At 35.6% G+C, this 12,471-nt stretch overlaps 1 long non-coding RNA gene across 1 annotated transcript in view; it reads left to right on the top strand.

Moving 5' to 3' along the window:
- Window positions 1-11,930: 11,930 nt before the first annotated feature.
- The window catches only part of LOC143236165 (uncharacterized), a 53,869-nt gene continuing 53,328 nt past the window's right edge, over window positions 11,931-12,471 (top strand). The window contains exon 1 of the long non-coding RNA XR_013019504.1: window positions 11,931-12,040. This is a non-coding gene — a long non-coding RNA (uncharacterized LOC143236165). The remainder of the gene's footprint in view (window positions 12,041-12,471) is intronic.

The following is a 12,471-nucleotide window of genomic DNA, read 5'->3' as shown; positions in this document are numbered from 1 at the left end:
GTAGAGACAACTATAACGATTGTACCTGTCTTATGAGCTCACAACATCTCAGATGTCACAACTGAGAAACTACCCCTCATCTTCTTAACCACTGATTTTCTTTTCCATTCAGAACTTTTCTCAGATACGGCCTAGATACACTGCTCTTTCTACCCAGAGCAAAATTCTCTAGTTGGGATTTACAGATCCTTGCCACCATGAAAGATCCTTTATCCCACAGGGACCTTATGGATTGCGAAACTTCAATCTCCCTTATTCATAGTTGTCTGGACTCCTCTTAACTATGTGAAGTATATTCAAATCTTCGATGTCAGTTCAATGCAAGCTTACACCACAAACGGTAATGTACAGACCACGCCACTCTACGGGAAGAGGGGAAACGCTGAAGCACCTCGGAGGATCTCGTATCGAAATTATGTCATCCTTCACATTTGTGTTTCTACAACAGGCAGTTGTCGTTCATTCAACTTAGTTTCATTATGAATAATCTGCCTAAACAACCTATCAATGAATAAATCCAATCTTTTTTCACCAGAACTATATGTTGAACTTTAAGTAATGATTCAGTAAGTTGTTGTACTTATAATATTCCCTCAACAACCATGTTGATGTTAAATGCCTTCTGCATTAGATGACAAACTTCTACTTTGGTACAACCACACCTTTTTCCAAACGGAAGTGCAAGAGTTTCGAACGGAGGCTGAATCCTTACGATTAACTTGAAATTATATATAAAGGCAACGGTTTGTAGGTTTCAGTTTCTTTTTTTTTACAATCAAATTTAAAATCAATACTATATAGTGTTTATATGGTGATTTTATAAGTTATGTATATGTAATATTTTTTACGCTAATTTTTAATTTTATCTTCGGTTAAAGCTAAATTATCAGAGGTAAAATCATTACATATTTCCTCATTTCAGATTACTTTCTTAAATATATAAATAATTTCTTAACTTTCAAATTCACAGCTATTTTGATTACTATATCAAAAAGTTCTACACAAATACGACGCCGTATTGTGTGTCCACTTTTTTGTGCATGCGTCTTCATGACCATCCAACGAATAATTCACTTTCCTTTTTTACTTGTGTGCATATGTATATGTGTTGTTGCACTTCCCAACCAAATTAATTTTAGGGCAAAAACATCTGTTTTATTGACTTGCCAACTGTTAAGAAAGTTGGAAACAATAACAAAACAATCTTCTGAAGCCCGGCCTGACCAGGTGGGTTAAGGCGTTCGACTCGTAATCCAGGCCACACCAAACATGCTCGCCTCTTCAGCCGTGGTGGCATTATAATGTAAAAGAGTAGCCCAAGAGTTGGCGATAGGTGGTGATGACTAGCTGCCTTCCCTCTAGTCTTACACTGCTAAATTAAGGACGGTTAGCGGAGATAGCCCTCGAGTAGCTTTCAAACAAACAAACAATAATCTTCTGGCCAAAACTGTACCCCAAATTTTATGAGCCCAAACCAAAAGCTTCTCAATTAAATGAGGTAACTAGTTTCCAGTTTGTCCGCTAATTAACTCTTCTTTATCAATTTAGTCCTTATCTATATCATAATACTTTATTTTGTTCTCGTTATTACATATTAATTAACCCTTAAACAACTGGAATGTTGCAACTAACAGCCTCAATTGATAATGGTTACCGTTTAAGGGTTAGAGAACGACTCGAGAACGAATTATAAGCCAGCACTGTTGACCAAGCTACTTCCCCTATTGGTCTAAATTAGGCACTGTTAACACATAGCCTCCGTTTAGGTTCGCATAAAAAGGGACCATTAGCACACATAGCTTTCGTTTAGTTTCGCACAACTACCAGAAACACTGAAATAAACAATGACGTTCATATTATAAGTTTTCTAAGGTATAAGTACTTTTTCAGCGAAGTATTTTGGGAAAAAAAAATGTTTGAAAATTAAAACACCTGGCTTCCGAACCACACTCCTGAATTGTCATCAGTTCTTCTACAGAGCCGAACATCATCACGTGAAAGCCCACGGACGCAGCAAACGTAATGTGTGTTAGGTATTTCACAGTATTTGCAAAAATGATCTTGTGTGTGTTTTCTTATAGCAAAGCCACACTGTGCTATCTGCTGATCCCATCGACGGGAATCGAGCCACTGATTTCAGCGTTGTAAATCAGTAGACTTAGCGCTGAACCAGCGAAGAGCGAATGATCTGAGATAGACTGATTACAATTTCCAATAACTGTTCAATTTCATGCTATATATAGTGGAAAGAACTAATCCAATCATCACTCTCTAACCAAAGGTTAGAATTTTAAAAGAAAGAAGTAATTTTTGGCTTAATTACCGTTAAATATTACACTGAGTTCTAGGTAAACTGTACAGAGTAAGATAAAAACATAAGAGAGAACGAGATTGTTTATAATGTATTGAAAAGTATGTACGTTTATTTACACTTTTTATATAATTGTCATCTTTAACTATCATACGCCTGACAATCCAATGGTAACTGAATGTTAGATATACACGATTGTTTCAATTTATGATATAAATAGTTTATATAAGGTGCAGATGTCATATTTAAGTGTTTTTCAATATTTTATGGTAAATTTGTTCACATAACTATTTACGAATCTTACCTTTCGTAGTGATATTGTTATTAATTGTTTATAATAGTGAGTGTAGTGAATCATTTTGCTAGAGCTTTCTGACTTTCTCGTTGTTTTAATTGAGAATTATTGTATCAGAATATCTAGTATTGCGTGGAATGTTCTAGACTTCTGTCGGGATAAAAGAAAGAATAAAAAATCATTGTTTAATTCAAGTTCTAGATTGAGTGAATTTAATGATAAGAGTGATATAATGTCGATTCTTAAAGTGAGATTATTACAGTCTGTATTGTAATAATACGATAGGGGAAATAAATCGTATTTTTAACTGTGATATAAATATACTGAACCAGCATGTTTGGACATTGATGGAAAAGAGAGAATTATTTAAAGCTAAGGACACAACTGTGGGAACCAATAGTGTATAGGACATTTGTATATACGTTTCATTTGCTTTTATTACATTATTTTAAAATAAGTAAGGTGTGGTGTTATTTATTGATTATTGAAACTTATCGCAATAAAAAAAAAGCCCCGGCATGGTGGTTAAGGTGCTTGACTCATAATATGAGGGGCACTGGTTCGAATCCCACCAAGCATGCTCACCTTTTCAGCCATGGAACGTTATAACGTGACTGTCAATCTATTCGTTGGTAAAAGAGTAGCTCAAGAGTTGGCGGGGGTGGTGATGACTAACTCCTTTCCCTCTATTCTTACACTGTAGAATTAGATCTGGCTAGCGCAGATCACCATCGTGTAGCTTTGCGCGAAATTGAAAATAAACAAACGAACAAGACAGCGATACCTGCTGTAAGAATCCAGCCTTACAACACTTGAATTATAAACATACTAATTAAGAACAATTTAGACAAAACACACACAATGTAATATGTTTCTAATGAAATAAAGAAAAGTTGATTTTTGTTGTTTTTGGATACTTTACATCTGAGTCCACATAATGATTCAGTACACATCCGTATTGTTCATTGATAAACATTGAAAAAAAGGATTATTGGTTTTCCACGTACATGGTGTCTGTGGATGAATAAACTACACTATTCGATCACATAAACAATATACAAGTGTAAACACGCAGTAAAAGTGTTTTAACCACTATCTGTGTTAGTTATTTAAGTCTCGCATCGCTAACTATAACTTTTTATTCGACGTCGCATTATTGCATATCATAATCAAAATAACATTTTCTTTTAGTAACCTACTGTTAACTGTTTGGACATAGAATGGATCTTGGTTAAAGCACTGGACTCACAACCTGTGGGTCAGGGGATCAAATGCCATCACTGAACATGCTTACCCTTTAAGACTTTATAATACGAGTGTCAATCCGATATTAAATAATTGTATTTATCTTCCAATAAATTATACCATGTAAATGTAAATTTACTGACGCACGTAAATAACCTACTACACTCGCAGCATCAAAAGAGTTGGAGACATTAAAATAATATTACGTAATGTATTTGTTCTTGTCGCCAGGTCCGACATATGACTATAAATTGTAGAATAATTCATTTGAAACAGTTTGAGAATCATTACCTGTGTTCGTTTGGCAGTTCGGTTTTTATGTTTAATTACAGACTTACCTGAATGTCCAAGTAACGAGGATGGAAACGACGTTAAGCTTCTCTATTATATATCTAGAAGTTGATGATTCAACTGTTCTTATGAGCAAGTAGTTATTATGAAACTTGAAATGTGCACATCGATTGACAGCCAAAGACGAAAGGGAAAGGGGTTGAAATCACATGACGTTAAACTATCATGAGCTTGCTTCAGAGGGCGTGTTGTTAGGGTCGAAAATGTGACGAATATGGTTTCTGAGAAACAGTTCTATTGTTATCTGTTTCATAAGGCTAACACTTATTGGATGACACAATACTAAGTTTCATAAGGCTAACGCTTATTGGATGACACAGTGTTTAGTTTCATAAGGTTAACACTTATTGGATGGCACAATGCTAAGATAATTTTATTGTCTTAGAATGTTTACGCATTCTACTTATATACCTTTATGCTAGGCCACAAAATGATATCAGTTTTTCTCTATCACATACAGACTCTTCATAACAATGAATCAGTTTCTTTGAAATTAGTTCATTTTTGTTATGCTTAAACTCTTGACAGCCACTGACTCTAGAATTCTCTAGATCAATCGCGAGGTGCGAGTCTTACTGATACCCAAACATAATAATACAAATGGTAAACGAAATAATAATTTCATCTAAGTAAGAGTTTTATTTCTTCATGAATTGTAAAAATACCAAAAAACTCCTTATGTGACATAAATGAAATAACTATTATTTTCGAAATCTACGTACCTGAATTATGGAAGATACGTCATTACAAGCAAAACAACTTTTATGAAGTTTAAATTCACAGGTCTAGGTTGTCAACAAATGTTTCTATTTAATGTCTACATGCCGCCAAACCAATAACGAAAGAAGTGCCCCACTATAACACAGCTTTATGTCTGCGGAGTTAGAACGTTAAAAACCGAGTTTCGATACGTGTTGTGGGCAGAACACATATAGCCCATTGTGCTTAATTCAAAACAACAACAACCATCTAAAGAAACATTAATAATAGTATGTTCGAAAACTTCGGATAACAGTAGGGAAAGGAGGGAAACCCATGGCCAATCAAATATTCAAATATAATGCCATTCATTTCTCAAGAAAACTAGCAGCTTTACGTACTTTTTATTGACAGAGCATTTAATAGTTGTTCCTTAGAGAAGTTATTGGTTTGTTATGAATTTCGCGCAAAGCTACATGAGGACTATCTCCGCCAGCCGTCCATAATTTAGAAGTGCAAGACTAGAGGAAAAGCAGCTAGTCACCACCTCACACCGCCAACGTTTGGGCTACTCTTTTTACCAACGAATAGTGGGATTGACGGTAAATTACAACGCCCTCACGGCTGAAATAGCGAGCATGTTTCGTGTGACGGTAATTCGAACCCGTGACCCTCGGATCACGAGTCGAGTGTCTTAACCACCTGATTATGCCGGGTAAATAGAAGTTATAATGTTGATACAATTAAATATATAATAAAATACAATTCAACATTTATCAAGGAATGTACTAACTTAAACCGACGTGTAGGTCAATAGTACACATATCTCAATATATATATATAGATGGTATAACTAGTCAAGTCACCAGTGTATTCAGAAAACTCTATTTTATTCCTATTTTCAAACCATTAACAAAGTTAAAGCAATACTTCTCATGCTAAACGTAAATAAAAGATTTAGATTTTTTAAAGATATAAATCGAATTAGATGTAAGCAGCAGAAACATATTGGTGACACTACGTGTAATTTGAAATATCATGTTGAGGTCATGAATACTATTATAATAGAATTAAAAAAACACTTACTTTCGCGTTCCAAATGAATAAATATTGCAGTTATATGTTTTTAATTGTGTGATTTATTCATGAAATCTCTCATAGTCAGTTTCTACAACCATGTGCCAGTGAACGCTTAAAAGACTGGTTTTGAAATGGCAGCTAACAAAACTGAGTTATTGTCCTCGGCATTACGTTACGTACACAAACTCACGTACATTCATAAATGCGTACTCGTGTCAAACGATGAGCAAAATTTACACACCTTCCTAGAATTCTAGGAATAATACCTAACCACAAAATATACAAACGTGATTTAGGATTATTTTCTATATATTTATTTAACATAATTTGAGCAGCTAAACTGTAATATAATATTGCTCAAAGCTACACGAGAACCATCTGTGCTATTCGTCCATAATTTAGCGATGAAGGACTATAGGAAGGCTGCTAGTCATCATCATCTTCCGCCAACACTTTGCCTACTCCTTTACCAACGTATAGTGGGATTGACCAACACATAATAATGTCCATACGGCTAGAAGGGCGAGTATGTGTGTGGTGGGATGGAGATTCGAAACCCACGGCCCTCATGTTGCGAGTAGAGTGCCCTAACCGCATCTCCACTTAGTGCTTACATTTATTACTTGAAGTTAGGATTTCCTAGGTCCTGTCAGGCTTGGACTTGAATATAATGGTTTGTGAAATAAGCTATAAAGTGGGTACGTATAGCCAACAAAACTTTTCTGAACTCTAGCTTGTAAACCTTTATCTAATTGAAAATATTTCCGACACCACCTGTATAATTCTCTGAAGAGAACTAGCATTATTCTATTTGTTAACAATGAGAGCCATGACGTTCCATAACATTTAAACAGTATATTTTATACAAAAACAAGTTATGGTAAAAATAAGAGTTCTTTTAATTGTTTGTAGTTGTGTTTTTGTACAAGGTAGTACTGTTTGAAATGTAGGCTATATTAAAACTTAAGTAACGTTAGACCTAAGACAAATATCGTTAGCTGCAATTAAAATTATTTTTCATTATTCTAGAAATCCTCCGTATATGTAAGTACTACCGCAATAGATGTAATATTTTGATCTCAGACTAGAAGTCCTCATATAAAAAGTGGCAAGTATGATAAGTATAATATGTCTGTGATCCTCCGATATAAACGTTGGCTATTGTGTTATAACAAGTTTGATTATAAAAATTCATCTCAAGCTATTCGGCAGCAGTAAGTCCATGGAATTACAACGCTGAATTCCAGTGTTCGATTTCACAAGATGGACACTGCAGACAGCCTAATGTAGATTTTGTTTCAAACAAGCAAATAAACAATTAAAAGAACTCTTATTTTCACCAGAACTAGTTTTTTGTATAAATATACTGCTTATATGTTACAAAACGTCATGGCTCAAGAAGCTCTCAGTGTTAACAAATGGTATAATTCTGGCTTTCTTCACCAAATTTTTCAGGTGGCGTCCGAAGTATTTTCTTTTAGATTAAAGTTTATTAGCTAGGTTTTAAAAAAGATCTGTTTCAGCTGTACGTACCCGCTAAGAGGGTTGTTTTATAAACGGTTATTGTTTAGTATTATAACAGATGCAAATGATAAGGAGCAGGCAGGGTAATCTTCGAAGAGCACGTGTGTTGCAGACCATTTCTAACGTATATGAAATATAATTTTACTTATACCTACGTGCGGCTATAGCAACACGTTTCTTATCAACTTGAAATTTTAGAAATGAGACAAAATTAAAATAATAAACGTTAAATGCAATTCATATCTTTTATTTAACATCATTTAATCAAAGATACTACAAATTGATATTATGAATGCCTACCGGAAGTCATTATATAAGTACTTAGCACCTCACTGGATCCTCTACCTTATGAACACCTCTTGCTAAGAAATGTTACGTTTAAATAACGCCAAATTATAATTTCAGCTCTTCAAAATGTCCACGCTGGACAGGACCTAAAAAATTTAAAGTTAGGTCATAGATGTAAACATTAAATGGCCTGGTGGTTAGGGCATTCGACTCGCAACCTGAGGGTCACGGGTTCGGATTTCCTTCCCACCACACACGTGCTCGCCCTTTCAGCCGTGTGGGCATTATTATGTTTGGTCAATCCCAGTATTCGTTGGTCAAAGAGTAGCCTAAGTGTTGGTGGTGGGTGATGATGACTAGCTGCCTTCCATCTATATTTTCACTGTTAAACTAGGGACGGCTAGCGCAGATAGCCCTCGTGTAGCTTTGCGCAAATTTCAAAACCTACTAATATTGACTACCATTATTATGAGTTTCGGTAGATATATTATATTACAGTTTATCTGCTCAAATTATGTTAAATAAATATGCAGAAAAAAATCCTAAATCACGCTCGTATATTTTTGTGGTTAGGTATTATTCCTAGAATTCTAGGAAGATGTATAAATTTTGCTCATCGTCTTACATGAGTACGTGTTTATGTTTCTACGTGTGTTTGTGTACGTGACGTGAAGCCGTGGACAATAACTCACTTTTGTTAGCTGCCATTTCAAAACCAGTCTTTTAAGCGTTCACTGGCACATGGTTGTAGAAACTGACTATGAGAGATTTTATGAATAAATCACACAATTACAAACATATAACTGCAACCTTTTATCATTTGGAATGCGAGTTGGTAAAGTGTTGTTTTTTTTAATTATATTGTAATAGTATTCATGACCTCAACATGATATTTCAACTTACACGTAGCGTCACCAATATGTTTCTGCTGCGTTTACATCTACTTCGATTTATATCTTTTAAAATCTAAATCTTTTTATTTACGTTTAGTATGAGGAAGTACTGCTTTAACTTTGTTAATGGTTTGAAAATAGGAATAAAATTGGGTTTTCTGAATACACTGGTGACTAGTTATACCTTGTATATATATATATACTCTTCAAAAAAAAGAAACGCAAAAGCCAAAATTTGATACAAGTTGTTAACAAGTTTATTCCGGGTAGTTCTGTATGACCTTTGTGAAACTTTGCACATTCACTGCTGAACATCCAAAGTCTGCAAAGGCGAAGTCCACGCTCACTAGTTGAAGTTTAAGGTCACTCAACGTCAATAACGAGTATGCCACCCGTGAGCATCAATAACTGCTTGGCATCTCCTGCCCATGGAAGCGATGAGATGCCGAATCACATCCTGTGGAATGGCTGTCCACTCAGCGTGCAAAGCTGCTGCAAGTTGAAGTAGAGTCTGCGGTTGAGGTTGTCGCCGTTTCAGACGTCGGTCCAACTCGTCCCAAAGGTGTTTGATGGGGTTTAAATCTGGTGATCTGGAGGGCCAGGGAAGAACGTTGATGTTGTGGTGTCTCAAGAAGACAGTGCTGAGTCGGGCTGTGTGAGGACGGGCGTTGTCATTTTGAAAAACGTCGTTGACGTTTACCATGATGGGTTGAACATGGGGCCTAAAAATCTCGTAGACGGTTGCGTACGGTCTGATCGGAAATCCTACGCAGCCCTGGTATGGTTGAGGCAGTAGACGTCGCAGTGGTGGTCCTATCGAAGGTGACGTAACCGGATGTAGCGATCTTGTGCGGGTGTGGTCACACGAGGTCTGCCAGATCTTGGACGGTCACAAGTTGATCCATGTTGTTGGTGACGATTTCATAGCCTTGTGATGGTGCTTGGATGGACATTCACAGCTCTGGCAATATCTGATCGAGATTCGCCTGCTTCCAAGCGACCGATGGCGTTGTTGAGTTGTGGTTCAGTCAGTCTTGGCGTAACTGTATTGCGTGTCGGTGGCTTAACACTGAGCTATGGAAACCGAGAACACGCCACTTTTATAGGGATTTTGCACATGTTGCACTTGCAGAACACGCAGATCTCTCAAACAAATTTATTGGACACGAATGCGTTTTGGCGAAAAAATCCGATGTTTTCCTCCGTTTACAAAGTGCACAACTTTTATTGTCATTTTGGTCTGACAATCAGTGCCTTAACACGTGTAACATCACATACTCTGAGCTTGTAACGTTATTACATATATTTCTCTTTAAAATAACAAAAATATCCCTTTTGCGTTTCTTGTTTTGAAGAGTATATGTTGAAATATGTGTACTAGTAACCTACACGTCGGTTACGTTACTACATTGCTTGTTAAATGTTAAATGGTACTTTCTATTATATATTTAATTATATCAACATAAAATCTTCTATTTGTAACGATTTCAAACAACCCCTGTAAATGTTACCCCGAGTAATTAGAATTCGTTTTCATATTACCGGGGGTAGGACAAAATCGATTTCATCTTACACCCTTTGATTTCAAACTACCCCTTCCCGATAGACTCGTTTTTTACGGTTTGTTAAGATACTAGAAGTTTTTATCGCACTCAGTGTGTGTAAATGAAATTAACACATTAATAATAATGTAAAATTCGAATATTTATCATGTTCTATATCTCATGCTATCAATCACTCATTTTATTTCAATGCACATAAAGAAATATAAAAAATTAATATTTATAAATTACGATATATTGATTAAAGACAGAATGTAAACCTTATGGTCTGGCGAGGACGAGCCCTAAAATACCTTTTATCTTATATAAATCATCAATTTTAATGAAAGAAATAATAGGCCTTTTGCTTGTTATCATGTACTTAGATACGTACTCGACACGCACTACAAATATTAAAGCAATCATTATGTTTGTCATTTTGGCGTTAGAAGGGGGTAATTTGAAATCGTTACACCGGCATGACCAGGCGGTTAAGGCACTCGACTCGCAATCCGAGGGTCGCGGGTTCGAATACCTGTCGCACGAAACATGCTCGCCCTTTCAGCCGTCGGGGGTTGTATTAGCGGTCAATCCACTATTCCTTGATAAATGAGTAGCCCAAAAGTTGGCGGTGGGTGATGATGACTAGCTGCCTTACGTCTAGTCTTACACTGCTAAATTAGGGAAGGCTAGCGCAGATAGCCCTTGTGTAGCTTTGCGTGAAATTCCAAAACAAACAGAATATATGTTATATTACTGTAGTATTAGCATTCACGTTGTTTAACTTAGCACATTACTTGATAAAAGTTTAATTGTGGTTTTATTACGTATGTAATTGTATCAACATTACTTCTATCAATGATATTGGAACAAATGTTAAATGCTCTGTCTATATAAGTATGAAAAGCTGCTAGTTTATTAAGAAAATGATTGGCATTATTTTTGAATATTCGATTAGCCATGGGTTTTCCTCTTTCCTTACTCTTCTCTAAGATTTATATGGATGTTTCCGGACGTATTACTCTTCATAATGCTTCTTTTTGATTTGGAGGCTGAGATACTGTAAGAAGATTTTTTATCAGAAATTGGGAAGAAAAACTCTTACTTAGATTAAATTATTATTTCGTTTACCATTTATAAGATGATGAATAAGCCTCACGTCGCGATTTGTCTAGAGACATCTATAGCCATTGATTGTAAACATTTAAGCATAACAAAATGTGGCACGATTGTAAAGAAAATAGTTCTATTTTCTGATAAATCTATTTGTGATAAATAAAAATGGATATCATTTTGAGATTCATCGTACAGGAATAAGATTAGAACAAGTAAAAATTCCAAGACAATATAACCTTTGCAGGTTTGTGTTATCTTCAAACGTTTATAGGACCAGTGGCATATCGGCATGTCTGAGGAATAATATCGTTAAAAACGGGTTTCGATACCCGTGGACGGGAAACCACAGATAGCCCATTGTGTTACTTTGTGCTCAATTCAAAACGGTCTCAAATCACAATCAAACGTTTATGAACACATAATAATAGAACTGTTTACGCAACTGCTTTTCAGAAACCATATTCGTCACATTTTACGACCCTAGCAACACGTTCTCTGAAGCTAGTTCGTGATACCATGACGTCATGAAACTTCCTGGTGTCAAATTTCCCTTTCCTTTGTCTTTTGCAGCCAATCGGTGTGTGGTTCTCAAGTTTCATGATAAGTACTTGCTTATGAGAATAGTCAAATCACTAATTTCTAGTCGTATAGTAGAGAGGTTTAACGTGATTTCCATCCTCGTTACTTGGACATTCAGGTAAGGCCTTAATTAAACATGAAAATCGAAAATAATAAGGAAAATTATTCTTATTATTTTATTATTCATATGTCGGATCTGGCGACAAGACCACAAGTAGTACATAATATTATTTCAAAGTCTTCTACTAATTAAGTATACTGGTCTATTTAATGTTTCATTCTTGGTCAGTAAGTTCTGGAAGGATGGAATCATGTAAACGTTTGAAACTTTAGGCTAATAACTCGTTAGGACACAAAGGGTTGAATTGAATAACCTGACACAATCTTAAACACCTTCAAAATGTTTGTTATGACGCTTTAGAAACAGCAACAACTTCCAAACCATTTTACCAAGAAGAAATGACCTCAAGTTTTGTTTAGAGTTTTATGTAAATTAGGTTCCAGTTTGAATTGCTTTTCAGTAGAAATACCCGAGTTTGTTTTGTTTTT

The sequence above is a fragment of the Tachypleus tridentatus genome, chromosome 13 (genome assembly GCF_004210375.1).
Source record: "Tachypleus tridentatus isolate NWPU-2018 chromosome 13, ASM421037v1, whole genome shotgun sequence".
NCBI classification, from domain to species: domain Eukaryota; kingdom Metazoa; phylum Arthropoda; class Merostomata; order Xiphosura; family Limulidae; genus Tachypleus; species Tachypleus tridentatus.
Note: the sequence above shows the minus strand (reverse complement) of the source record. Positions and strands in the feature narration are given on the sequence as shown.